Below are 12,958 nucleotides of genomic sequence, written 5' to 3'. Positions count from 1 at the left end.
ATTAGAGTATTAAGTTGTCTGCAAACAAGCATAATAACTAGAGCCTTCTGATGATAACCTGACTCCGCCAGATGGATCGCTTCGCATTTGCTCGGCATATCCATCTGGGAACTTTCCGTTTGAGAACTTTTGGGAAGGGGCGGAAATACTGGTTAGCTGATTGGATGAACCATCTGTCTATCACCTATGTTGGTGAATCAACCAATCAGATCCACGAAGCGAATGAAAATACAACCACAAGCCCGCCCCTGGTGCTGCAGGCAAAGCATAGCTCGTTAGCTCCTGCAAGCAAGCAAAATGTCAGTAAAGAATATTTGCCGTTTGTGTAACGAGAATTTAGGAATAAAAGGCACCATTTCAGGTTCCCGCTCCATATTCCAAAAGAAGGATCAAAGAGAAAAAAAGCATTAGCGAACAGAATTAGGGCTACCGCTGTCTGAAAATACTGGTTAGCTGATTGGATAAACGATCTGTCTATCACCACCTAACCCACCTCAAAACCAACGCTGATTGGCCCGGTCGTTTGGCTAACGGCTCCAAATTTTCTCTGTCTCAAGATGCCAGACTGATCTGCGAGTGGAAAACTGGAGCTCGCGAGATCAGGACGGTCTCACGAGGCTATTCTGATGATGCGGTTTTATTGTGTTTTACAGAAAACCTAACCTAAGTTATTAAACGCCTACTGTATTTAAGATGACTGTCTCTGCATTCTGGGTAAAAACACAGATCACTTGTACTGTATATCTTGTTAAAACTCATTCAGATAATAAACAGGAACCTTAAATCTTTTAGACTGGCTTGTTGTCTGCATGCAGCAATTTGTTACAGCGAGGGACGTTTCTTTTAAGGGAGAGGCGTAGGCTGGAAGAAGTGATGAGGTGGTGAACAGTGTTGAAATTCCGCACGTGTTTCCTCATCTGTTTTCACAATGTTGACATCTCCTTAGGAACGGGGACACAGGCTTTGCTTGAATGTCTGTCTGTGTCTATGGTATGTGTGTGTTTTATTGTTTAGCCATGCTTCTGTGTAAGTTTGCTGTTTGAGTTTTAGACTTCTTTTACTGTGATAAATTTGTCTCGTCCTCACTTTGTCATGGTACAAGTTAACTGTTTAGACTTCATAAGTTGGGCTGGAGTAATATTAGAATGAATATAAAAAGGGCGGGAAGGAAAGGTCAGGATCAGAACATTAGGTGATAGAGCTGTAGGCGAAAACATGTCACACATAGAAAGATGTTAGTGCACATATCTGATTTTTTTTTTTTTTCCTGTGTGTGTCAGTCAGTCAGTCAGAGACTGGGCTTGGCTCCTGATAGCCATGGCACCTACTAAAGATATTACTAATGCCTTATTCATAATTTTGTTCTGAACAACTGGCTGTAAAAGTAATTTAAAGGGTGTGTTTGTATTTCTTTTACATGGCCTAGTGTGCCTGAGTGATAATTTAAAGTATTTTATATATGTTCTATGTTCGATATTCCTAACCCTAGTAGCGGTCAAGAAAGTAATTAAAATCTGCTGCAGTGTGTTGCAGCCCGTATACACAACAGCAACTCATACTATAATTTAAAACTGTCATTTCTCTTCCCTGTCTTTATAGATTTATGACAATATTGATTCATTCAGCATCATAAGGTCCAAAAACAAACTCTCAATCCCTTTTGGTGAAAATACTAATACAGGCCTCTCGCAGTCAAGATGACAAGCTTTGATTTACCTCTGCAATAATCCAGAATGCTAGACAAATCTGAAGGCACAGGGTCAGTAAATCGGGCCGGGCATCTGTCTGCTTTGTCCTTGGATGGTGTCAGAAAGGAAATGAATACTATCAACTAAATTCAATTTGGCACCATCCTGTCACCTCATTCCACTCCCCTGCCTCCCTGTTATTTGTGTAATCAATTAATCTTTTCATAAATACTAAAAAGGTATTATTTTGATATGACATTACTTTTTTCACTGATATTACATGCTAATGATTAGCAAGGATAAATAATTATACAATACATTATAGATTATTAATTATCCTGAATTTGAAAGCCTCTAATTGGTGAACTAGAGGATAAAAATATGTATAAAAAGGTGTGTTTTCTGTCAAAACTACAGCAGATAATATTACTGATTAAAACTGCTATTTGCTAATAAGTAAGATTAATGGTTGTTCTTCAGCTGGAATTAAAATCTGTATCCACATGGCTCCCTTGGAGTTCTGGACAGTTTATAGATGAGGCGGATTTATTTGATACACACTGACATAAAGCAGTTGTTGAGATGTTCATGCTAATGCTAATGTGCTACGTTAACTGTGAGTTACACTGCCTTACAGCTACAAAGCAGGCAGCAGCTGTCACTTCAAACTCATTTCCTATTACAGATAATTGAATGTAATGTGAGTGCAACTCCCTGAGTCCCCCTTATTCTAATACGCTTTATACACACACAATAGCATTAGGGTTGTCCGGCTAATGGGATGCAAAATGTTATCTTTGATCAGACTTAATGGTGCATCGAGTCAGTGTCAACCGGCTCATGTAGGAAAATTGATCGGTTTACAATGAACAGGGTATACAGTCAAGCTTGGATGATTTACAATTAAAATAACTTGCTTTTAAGTAGCCATTAGCAAATGTGTAGGCTTTATGAACACTTTCCTTATGCTGACTTCCTTGCAAATGCGACAGAAGACATGTAATTCGTTAGGATAGCCAGTCTTTGTCATAACTAGGAAAATACAGATTAACATTCTGTCCTTGTCTTGTAATGTCATCCTCTTGGCTGTAAATGTTACGGAGTTTGTTTTTATACTATAATAAAGCACATAGCTATAAAGATGAACCAGTTAAGCAGTGCTAACACTGCATATGTACTGTAGCGTGTCAATTAGGGATGCACCGAATATTCGGCCACCGAAAATTTTCGGCCGAAAATGGCATTTTTGGTTTTTGGCCAAAATACTTTTATCACCGAAACAATACGGCCGAAATGTTGTGATGACGCAAACAGAAACCGCGACCTGCACGTGTGTCAGTACCCGTTCCACCTGCAAAGCGTCTCCTAAGCAAAGAGGTTGAGACGGACCACAGAGTGAAAACAATGAAAAGTACACTCTTAGTCTGTCAGCACACGTTTCAGTGAGATCTATTCGGATCCTCTGCACTTCATCGCGACTGTATTTGATCTGCGTTATAAAGACCATTACTTGGATGCGGAAATAAAGCAGGGCGCACGAGAAATGATCCAGGCCTGGATGCGGAGAACCCGCGTGGCGACGGAGCGCGCACGGAGCAGCGCCCAGCGCAGGAGGAGATCAGAGCGCAGAAAAAAAGACTTGTCTCTCTGCACCAGATGAGGGGCATGCACCCTCGTTGTCGGATATGTTCAGTGAAATCCTGCAAGAAAGTGCCTTTTTAAAAAAAAAAATAATAATAATTAATAATAATAATAATAATAATAGGTAAGCTATTCTGTTCTTAGGCTACTATATACTGTATGTGACTATCAGATTGTAGCCATATTTCTGCTAGATATTTTTTTAATTAAACTTAATATTAATTTATATAATTGCAATGCCTTGATTTTAGTAAAGTTAGTACACAGTCATAGCCATAAATGCAATGGTACTAATAATTGGCATAATGTGTTTCGGTTTTCAGTCTTGGTTTCCTCTTTTTCGGTTTTGGCCAAGAATTTTCATTTCGGTGCATCTCTAGTGTCAATCTAATATGTAATATGTGTCAACCTCTAGATAGAATACATTATATTCAGACCTTCTACATTGTACAACTTAGGCAATACCCTAGCATTGTGTATTATCAGACCAATAGCAACCACAAAAATTTGTAGTTAGCTGGATAATAATGTCATAATAGACCATATAGCTACATTACTGACCGACCGTTACCTGGGACAGCATCGTAGCTCTGCTCAGGTCCTGCAGGTCCCACAATGTTTAATTGTTCTACAGAGAGAAGACAATTATTACAGCTCCATTGAGTAAGGCCTAACTAAGCCTACATGATTCCCATGGCAAATTAGCTCAGTAAGGTAGCTACAGTAAGCCAAAGGCTAGCATTTGTTTTAGCAGTTAGCTAACGTTAAATGCTAACTTACACAGCTTTACTAGCTAGCTAGTAACTTCACGAAACAACAAACCTCTAGCTAGTAACCATGCTTGAAACGTAGATCACAGACAATATATATGATCAATACTTACACTTTTTTAATTTTGTAGGAATCCGCTGTTTAGAGTGGTTTTTGTGTCCTCCAAAGTCTGGTTAGCTGCACTGAAACGTCTATGGCCACGCCAAAAACCGCCCTTTCAATAGCATTCACACACTACTATTGGCCAGGTGTCTATGTACGGTCCTATCCCCTGACCAATCCCCTAACACTAACCTTAACACTCGAGGTCAAATGCCTAACCCCAACCAATCGAGCTGCCTCGTAGGGCGGGTCTTGGCGTGGCCATAGTGGGATTCGTAATTTTGCGGGCGGGCAGGCAGGCACTGAGCTGTCACTTTAAAATATTCCAAAAACTCATAAGCCAATGGGGACGCACCCCTGTAAGACCCGTCCACGCGAGAAACTATGGGTGTTTCTCAATCTCAAGAATGCAAAGAACGGACTTGTGTTTTTGGGGAGAACGTTCTTGCTGGTTGTTCTTGGCAGAATGTGTTCATATCTATGGGAAGAATGAACCCGCAAGTTCACAAGCACAGAAAACGTTAACAGTTTGAGACGATGCGTTCTTCCTGTTATTGCTCAACACTCCCACCACAGAGGCTACCTGCAGGGCTCCAAAATAACAGCTATAGAAATAAGAAAAAATTAGAAATAAAAAGCACATAACCACTTTGTATTAAAACAATCTCCCCTGAGAAGAAAACCTCATAATGCTACTATTGAAATAATATTGAAAAATAAAGCTAATTGGGCTTTAATTTTATTGTTTATGGTTTAGCTCAAACACCCCTTACTTATTTAAAAGAGTGGAACGCGCGATCCCTACTATTATTAGTGTATACGTTTAAGTCAGTTTAAATAAAAAAAAATAAGTAGGCATATGCACTAGTGTGTCCTATGTGTTCCTATTAGTGTTATGTGGGATTATCATTTCTATATTATTGTAGTGCTCTGTATATGCCCAGGGAGATAGAAATTAGCAATTCAAATTATAAATGTTGGTGTCTCCCCATTAGTCTACATAACATGTCATAGCATGTTACCACTTTATGTACAACTGTTAATTTATCATACAGACTGAAACTCAACTTTTGTCATTTCTCACCTAAAATGTTCTCAGAAGTGAATTTAGTGATGAATAAGATGGTGTTTTTTGTTTGATACTTGAGAAGTTTTGCTTGGAATTAAAGACAAAAAAATAATCCCATAAATTTGATCCTAAAACTCTCTTTTATCATCTTGTCCTTATCATGATAGATTTTTCCTTTCTGGTCAAATTCTCTAGTTTCCAACATTTCAGATGAACTGGGATATAAGGATTTTGTGTTTGTATTGTTTTAAGTATTTCTATGTTCTTCCTTCTCTACAGTAAATCCCTCTATCTCAGTTCTGTCTGGGGTGAGGCTAAGCCACTGATAGGCAAATAATGAGGACTGCTGTCAAGGGGATTTTGGCATGGCCATGGGGGGATTGAGGACGCCACACTGGGAGGCCCAGAACCTCGGGGATTACTGAGCTCACCCTCTTCCTTGCCAGCTCCCATAGGACAGGTCTCCCCACTGTCCTGGACTCAACTTGTGCAAACGTGCACGGGGAGAGCTAAATTCGACCATTTCTTACTTTGCTTGATTAAAAATGCAGCAGTGGGGTTGCAGCATGAATCAGACTTTTAGTTTTGTTCTGAAGAGTAAATCCTGCCATCGGTCCTGAGAGCACCACCACTTCAAGAGCTTGTTAATTACCAGTTTAACAACAGAGCTCACTAACAAGCTGGCTGCTGTGCTTCTATTACTGAGGTCTGTGTATAAAGTGTGCACTCACATGCTTACATGCCTGCAGGTGATCGCACACGTTTACTACGTTCACACACACATATCCAGTCAGGGCCACTCTCTGCATTATTTCCTTGGTAAATTGGTACACCTCTTTCCCCCACCATACAGTTGTTTTTTTTACAGTGTGCAACATGATCACATGGCAGCAGATAATGACCACATTCTATGCATTGCTGTCACTCCCCTGAATGTTGATACTGTGTTGGAATTTTTTTATGTATATAAATAGTATGATTTAGTCTTGGATTACCTCACAGAAACTTGAGACTTGTCAGTGTTGGTTTAGAATACAGTAAATGGCATTCACAGATTTGTTTTAGGAAATATTTTGCCACACATTGCGTGAAACTGTTAATTGCTGCTGCAGTATTTGCCTCCCTCAGAAGGACGGCGGAATCATAAAATCATAAAATAATCTTACAATCAACTGGAAGCCAATAGTGTCATGTTATTACTTCTGTTCCACTCAGGCCCGTTTTGGAAAAGAATAGTCTATAAGTAGCAGCTAGAATTAGAACAGGCCAAACCAGCACTGACACAATGGATGGACAGCATTGATGGTTACAGCTAGACCGAAATATTCCCTCACCAGTGCTGAGGCATATAGAATTAATCCTGGCTTTAACCCAGGGAGTTGAATTAAAACAACTAATCTTGTGTGTGTGTGTGTGTGTGTGTGTGTGTGTGAGTGTGAGTGTGAGACAAAGCTTCACTGGTGCTTGACCTCGAGACCTTTCACCCTTTGTTTATCTCTGTTGTGTTTGTGTCTCTCTGACGGCCACCCATCCATATGACAGTGAATCAATGATTTCTATCGCAGAGGACTGAACTTGTGACCTTTTAGTATTTATGAGACATTTCAAAGGTTAAAAGGAAATTAATGAATTTGCACCCATCTGTTTTGAAAGTAGAAAGTACTGCTTTACATAACTTTACTTCCTGTGGTTTGTCTTTGTCTCCTTAGCAGCTATAAACTGGGATGGCAATGTTGATCAGTTTGCAATTTGATCCAGATGAAACTATTTCAACAGCTATTGGATGGATTGCCATGAAAGTTTGAGCAGACATTCCTGGTCCCCAGAGGATTAAAATTGCAGACTTTGGTAAACCCCTGACTGCCACCATGAGGTAGACATTTCTGTTTTTTTAGTGAAATATCTCAACTATTGAATGAATTTCCAAGATATTATGAATAGATATCTATCATGGTGCCCAGATGATGACTCCTACTGACTATGGCAGTCCCCTGACTTTCCTTGAGCACAACGAGCAGGTCAAACTTTTCCCTTATCCAGTGAAATATCTGAACATATACTTAAGGGATTCGCTCAAAGTTTGATGCAGACATTCATGGTTCTCAGGTGATGTACTGTCCCCCTCAGGGTGAACTGGGATTTCGTTGGTGAGTAGGTTAAAATTTTAATTTGTTCAATTCTTTGGTTTATGAGAAAATAACTGCAAAATGAATGGCATCCCATCAGCTTCGGCTGAACTTTGTTTTTAGTGCTAATTATCAATTGTTAGCATGCTACCATGCTAAACTAACACAGTATAGTACATGAACAAAAATTATATCTGCTGAATATCAGCACGTTTGCATTTTTATTTTGAGCATGTTAGCACACTGACATTAGCATTTAGCTGCCTTAATACACCCTCACTCAGCTTTAGACCTTGTCTTGATGTTGTTTTCTTTTCTGTCTCTTTTTTTCTCTATTTACTTTATTCATTCTGGAAAGCACTTTGTAACTTCTATTTTGAAAAGCACTGCAAAATTAAGTTAACTTGCTTGCTCAAGAGGCACCTTGCATGTTGACTGAGCAGTACTGCTGCTCTCTTGATTGGCGAGTTTAACCCCACTGAAACGCAGGCTGTTGTAGTGTAAGTTTCCCTCCTTGCAAATGGAACCAGGGGTCAAGGAAAGGCACTCCCACCCTCTCATTCAAGTTTTTTTTTTCTGCCTCTGCTATTTTCCTCCGTCTCTCTCTCTCTCTCTCTCTCTCTCTCTCTCTCTCTCTCTCTCTCCTCATTGTGGGTTGTCATGGAAATGAAAGCACAGGGAGGGGGGACTTCTATTATTGAAGCAGTTGTGGGATTGGTAGTGGGCTGGGTATAGTGAACTGGAGCGATTCATGCACTCATAAACAGAGAGTGCGGTGGAGCAGAAGGGAGGTGGAAGGGCTGGGGGTGAGGGAGAGAGATGAGGAAAAGGAGAATAGAGAGGGGCCCCAGGGGTGAGCGGAGAGAGGAGCCATCTCCACGTGTTTTGGCCCTGCTTCTAACTGATAGCACGTTTTAGGCCATTACGTCATGGTCTGCCAGGCTCTCTGCTGTTTGAGACATACTGCTGCGGAATCACATTCCTCATGGAAGATGGCGAAATAAGCCCCTGGTAAAGCCACTTGTTGTTAGAGAGGCCAGGAAAAACTGTTCAAGGAAGATCAATGCAAGAGGCGTTTATGAGCAGTGGTGGGCTGTGTTAATTAACTTCTGTGTTAGTATGCCATATGGAGAACAGTTTAAAGTAGTTTACATTAAAAATAGACTTGACAAATCCACGAACAAAGACTGAGTTATGTTTTTCATTGGTTGACCTTGGACAAATGCTTGCTGCTGTTTAGTTGGCAGTTTTGGATTTGTGAGTTCCCTTAGAGAGAAGATTGTATGTCCTGTACCCGATGCCAGAATTTTAGGAAATTTCAGAAAAAATAAAAAATCAAAGGAGTGATTTAGAACACACCACTTTTTTTTTAATTGCACTAATTAAGAAAAAAACACTATTGACACTGGTGTTTCTTTCAAAGGGGAACTCCACCGTTTTTACACATAAGGGTCAGTGTACGTGTCACTGGTAGTACTACGAAAACAATTGTGTCTCCTCCTCCTCTGGTGGGAGCTCTTCAAAGTTTGAAAAGGAACCCTGATGATGTCATTATGGTTGCATTATGGAAAAACATAGGATCCAGTGTTTTTAGGGGGCTGGAGCATACTAAGGATTAAAAGTCAGGATATCCTAACAACTGCTGTTTCAGTTTTGACTATTATTTTTTTAATCTGTCTCTGCGTCAACCAGTATTTTGGCGGTGCAGTACAAAACTGCTGGAGTACCCCTTTTTTTTGACTGAAGTATTTTGATAGATCCAACAAGGAGAGATACTTTGTAAGATTCAAACCCAGGACTTCAAATAGAATTCTAGCTTAAAGTCTCTTTCCGACCAAGTAGTTACAGGAACGTAGTTATAGGAACAGCCCACTTCTAAACAGTTCTACTAACTACTCTCCCCCAAAACCGGTTTTCTCATTTGCATTCACACTGGCCAAGTGGCCATAGGAACTGACCTTTTGTTATTATAATCACAGCCATCTAACCACCACTATGCGGAAAAGGGAAAAGAGAAACGACCCTGCCCTGAAGTAGGAGCTGAAAGAGTTACAGGAACTGTGGCCAGAGGAACTTAATAATCTCCAAATTGGTCCAGTCAGAATAGGAGAAAAAAAGGGTTCTAGGAACTGCAAAAATCCTTCCGGTCGGAAAGCGGCTTTAGTTCGGCCTTGATACAATGAAGCTGCAAGTCTCAACATTCAGCGGTCTATCTACAATAGAACATGCAAATTACAAGGCTCTGAAATAAATCAAGACCTCCCAACTCAAGTCAAATTTCTAGTCCACAATGAGAGGCAACCTAAATTTGTATTATTCTGACTAAACAGTGCTGTTTTTTCTCCCAGCACCCCAGAGAGAAACACAAAGAAACAGGGAACACTCCCACACTATCTCTCCCTACCTTTCTGTCTGTGCTTACACACATTTTTTCCAGTATGACATGTCTGATTAAGTCACAGTACAGGAAACAAAAGACAACATGATCATAAATTATCTGAATCTACAGCCCCTGCAGGTGCAGGTGACCTTTGACCCTCCTGAGTCAAGACACTTTCTGAAGCCTTGACAGCAAACTGAACCAGCAACTGTAAACGTAACAGACGCCGTGACTGAAATGTTTTATGTGCAAAAACTGTCTTTGCTAAATATCTTAGCTAGAAAAGATTAAGCAAGTGCAAACAAACATATTTTAGCAGCAAACGCCTCATTGTTAGCCTCGTATCCACCCTTCCCTGATGCTACGCCACCCCTCCTGCTTCAGTGCTATCATTTGCTAAAGGCAGAGCTAGTGTATTCAGTAGTCTATAACATAGGCTGGGTCTATGTTCTCTGGGGACATTCTGAACATTCCTGCTATTGTTCTTTCATTACCAGGCTGAGGGTTACCCTTGCCATTCACAGTAGCTGACCTCTAGACTCACTAGCGGTGCTGGTGGTGACCATGTTCCTTGGAATGAAATGATAGGAGCTCGTTCTTATGCAAAAATGTTTTTGTAGGTGATGGGACAGCGATAACTCTTGGGTGCTTTTTTGAGTACTTTCTAAAATGAGCAAATATTTATGGAGCCCCTGAAGGGTCATGGTCAGATTTTTTTCCCGAAACTTCTACTTCCGTAAAAGCCAAGCTCCGACATTATATCGCTTTCTGGCTGTTGTGGGTGAAGCTGTGGCTGTGGATATAGTTAAACGTTACTACTCTTTACTGCTCCTATTAACATGAGCAAAGAACGCATTGTTAAGCCACGTAGGCCTTTCTCTATGGATTTGAGAAATGCAAAACTTAGAGAAGAATATCAGAAAAACAGTTCCACTGTGATTTTTCAGGGGCTCCGTAACTGCTTTCTTACAATACGTAGGCTTTTATTCTAACTATTGGATGGATTGTCATGGAATTTTGTCCAACCTTTGAGGTCCTCAGAGGATGGAGCCTACTGACTTCCCCTGACTTTCTGTTGTGCCGCCATGAGGTTGCCTTTTGGTATAGCCTTTCATGTGTTGCAATAACTTTAAACTAAACTAGGATGGTTAACATGACAGTCATTACCTCAGCATGTCAGCATTCTTATTGTGAGCATGTTAGCATTCAGTTGCAGGATATTGTAGTGCTCTTTCCAATCCTGGAAAACCTGGGCTTCACACAAACAGCACAGTATTCACAAGAGGTGCAAAGAAAGAGAGACTTCAGAATACTATCTTTACACAGATAAGCCTTCATCGGCAGCTCTCAGTTCTTTGCAGACAGTTGCTCCATAGAGTCTGTTACTGGATCTAAACTCCCTCTTCCTTTTCCTTTGAGATTTTTTTTTCCTTTGCTCTCTTATCTCTCTAGTTGGTTCCTCTTGTTTTCAGGATGTGTATTTACTGATGCAATCACATCCTCTTAGTAGCAATGATTTGTGTTAACTCTCTTATTCCCAGTGTTCTCTGTTAACTGCCTTTTTCAAGGCATGAACTGCTTACGGCGATCAGTGGCAGTTTAATAAGGAGCGTGTGTGTGTGTGTGTGTGTGTGTGTGTGTGTGTGTGTGTGTGTGTGTGTGTGTGTGTGTGTGTGTGTGTGTGTGTGTGTGTGTGTGTGTGTGTGTGTGTGTGTGTGTGTGTGTGTGTGTGTGTGTGTGTGTGTGGGGTGGTGTTTAAGTGAGGACTGCAGCTGCAGCCCCAAAAACAAGTCCTTTCTTGAGCACTGAGGGATAGATAGAGGAGGAGGGCTTCCTCCACTTCCTGTGTGCAGTGAGGTCACACAAGTAGTTCACAAATGGAGATGATACAGGTTCACAGGTTGCTTACTGAACTTGCCATTTATTCAAGGCAATACATGAAGAGAGGGCTATGAAAGTAGAAAGACCGATAAAGATGCTAGAATGCACTTATGTGTATGTTCATCATGTACCGTTTTGGTTTGCAGAACATTAAAAAGACATGCAACATTTCAGCACATCTAAAATGCAGATAAAGGGTAACTGCATTATTTTCCCCTATTTGCATCCACCTTCCTTTGAATGGCTCATTAGCACAGCACGGTACAGTGATGTGTGATAAATGGACACATGCCTCCTGACTTTGAGGTATGCTTTTATCCTGAGCCCTTTAATTTACCTATCAGACTGCTGGCTCAGGCACCTGGGCTACACTGTCTAGTGTGCAAGCTCGAATAGCAGTCGTTTATTTGGAACACTGTCACATCTCCAAAAAAGGCAAGGCTACCTTTTTCTCGTAAGATATAAAATATTAGGAAACTCAGAAACCCATTTTAATTATAGATGTAGTTTTTTTTTGTTGAAAATATGTTACGTTAGAAAATGTTGTCATATCCACTCTCAATTAATTTTAATATTAAAGTTTATAAATTAAAAGTTTATATCCCGTGGTAGATCAGTACGACTGCTCAGATATAAAATAAAGTCATCCAATTAGTTTATCTGTTTTTAAGAGCTTGTCGTACTCTTATTTCTCAAAAAAAGCTTAACACTTAGCATAATACTGAGTATGTCTTGAGTCGTTGCTGTAATAATATGAGACCACAATCTCCCTAACATTAATATGACATAATGCTGTTGATTCAAAATACTTTTTGTGTGCACAGGTGTTCGTGTGCATGTGTTGGCTCAAGCGCTGGGTATAGAGATGAGAATGAAAGGATGAAAGAATTGGAGGGTTTTCAATATGTTGGCTTAAGAGGCAGCCCAAAAGATCTAAAAACATGCATCTGCAGAGCACTTGAAAAGTAGAGTTAATGTCCATGACTTCTGATGCATTTAGTTTACTTTCACCAGCAATAAAATACCACAAAATATTTACTAATTTGTCCAAAATATTCCAATTTCTTCTCTTATGTCCCTTTTATGACAGGAATGGTTGAATTGTTGCATTAGCTGAGTTTGTAATATGACATGAAAGAGTTTTAATGAAGGTTCAATAATCGGTCTAAGCATGAGGCTTTGGGAAACTAAAGGCAAAGGTGGTGTAAGAAGTATGGCTTCTATTTCCTGTAAATAAACAAAACATTTGTGTATTCTTAAATTTTGGATGAGGTGTGAAGTCATTCATCTTAGCACAAAG

At 40.1% G+C, this 12,958-nt stretch overlaps 1 protein-coding gene across 1 annotated transcript in view; it reads left to right on the top strand.

Annotated features, from left to right (window-relative positions):
- Nucleotides 1–7,383: 7,383 nt before the first annotated feature.
- Nucleotides 7,384–12,958, top strand: part of map7d1a (MAP7 domain containing 1a) — a 48,976-nt gene continuing 43,401 nt past the window's right edge. Inside the window, exon 1 of the mRNA XM_039807084.1 lies at nucleotides 7,384–7,418. The gene's annotated coding sequence lies outside the window, so the exon portion shown is untranslated. The remainder of the gene's footprint in view (nucleotides 7,419–12,958) is intronic.

The sequence above is a fragment of the Perca fluviatilis genome, chromosome 7 (assembly GCF_010015445.1).
Source record: "Perca fluviatilis chromosome 7, GENO_Pfluv_1.0, whole genome shotgun sequence".
Taxonomy (NCBI): Eukaryota; Metazoa; Chordata; class Actinopteri; order Perciformes; family Percidae; genus Perca; species Perca fluviatilis.
This window is presented reverse-complemented; position numbering and strand designations above follow the sequence as displayed.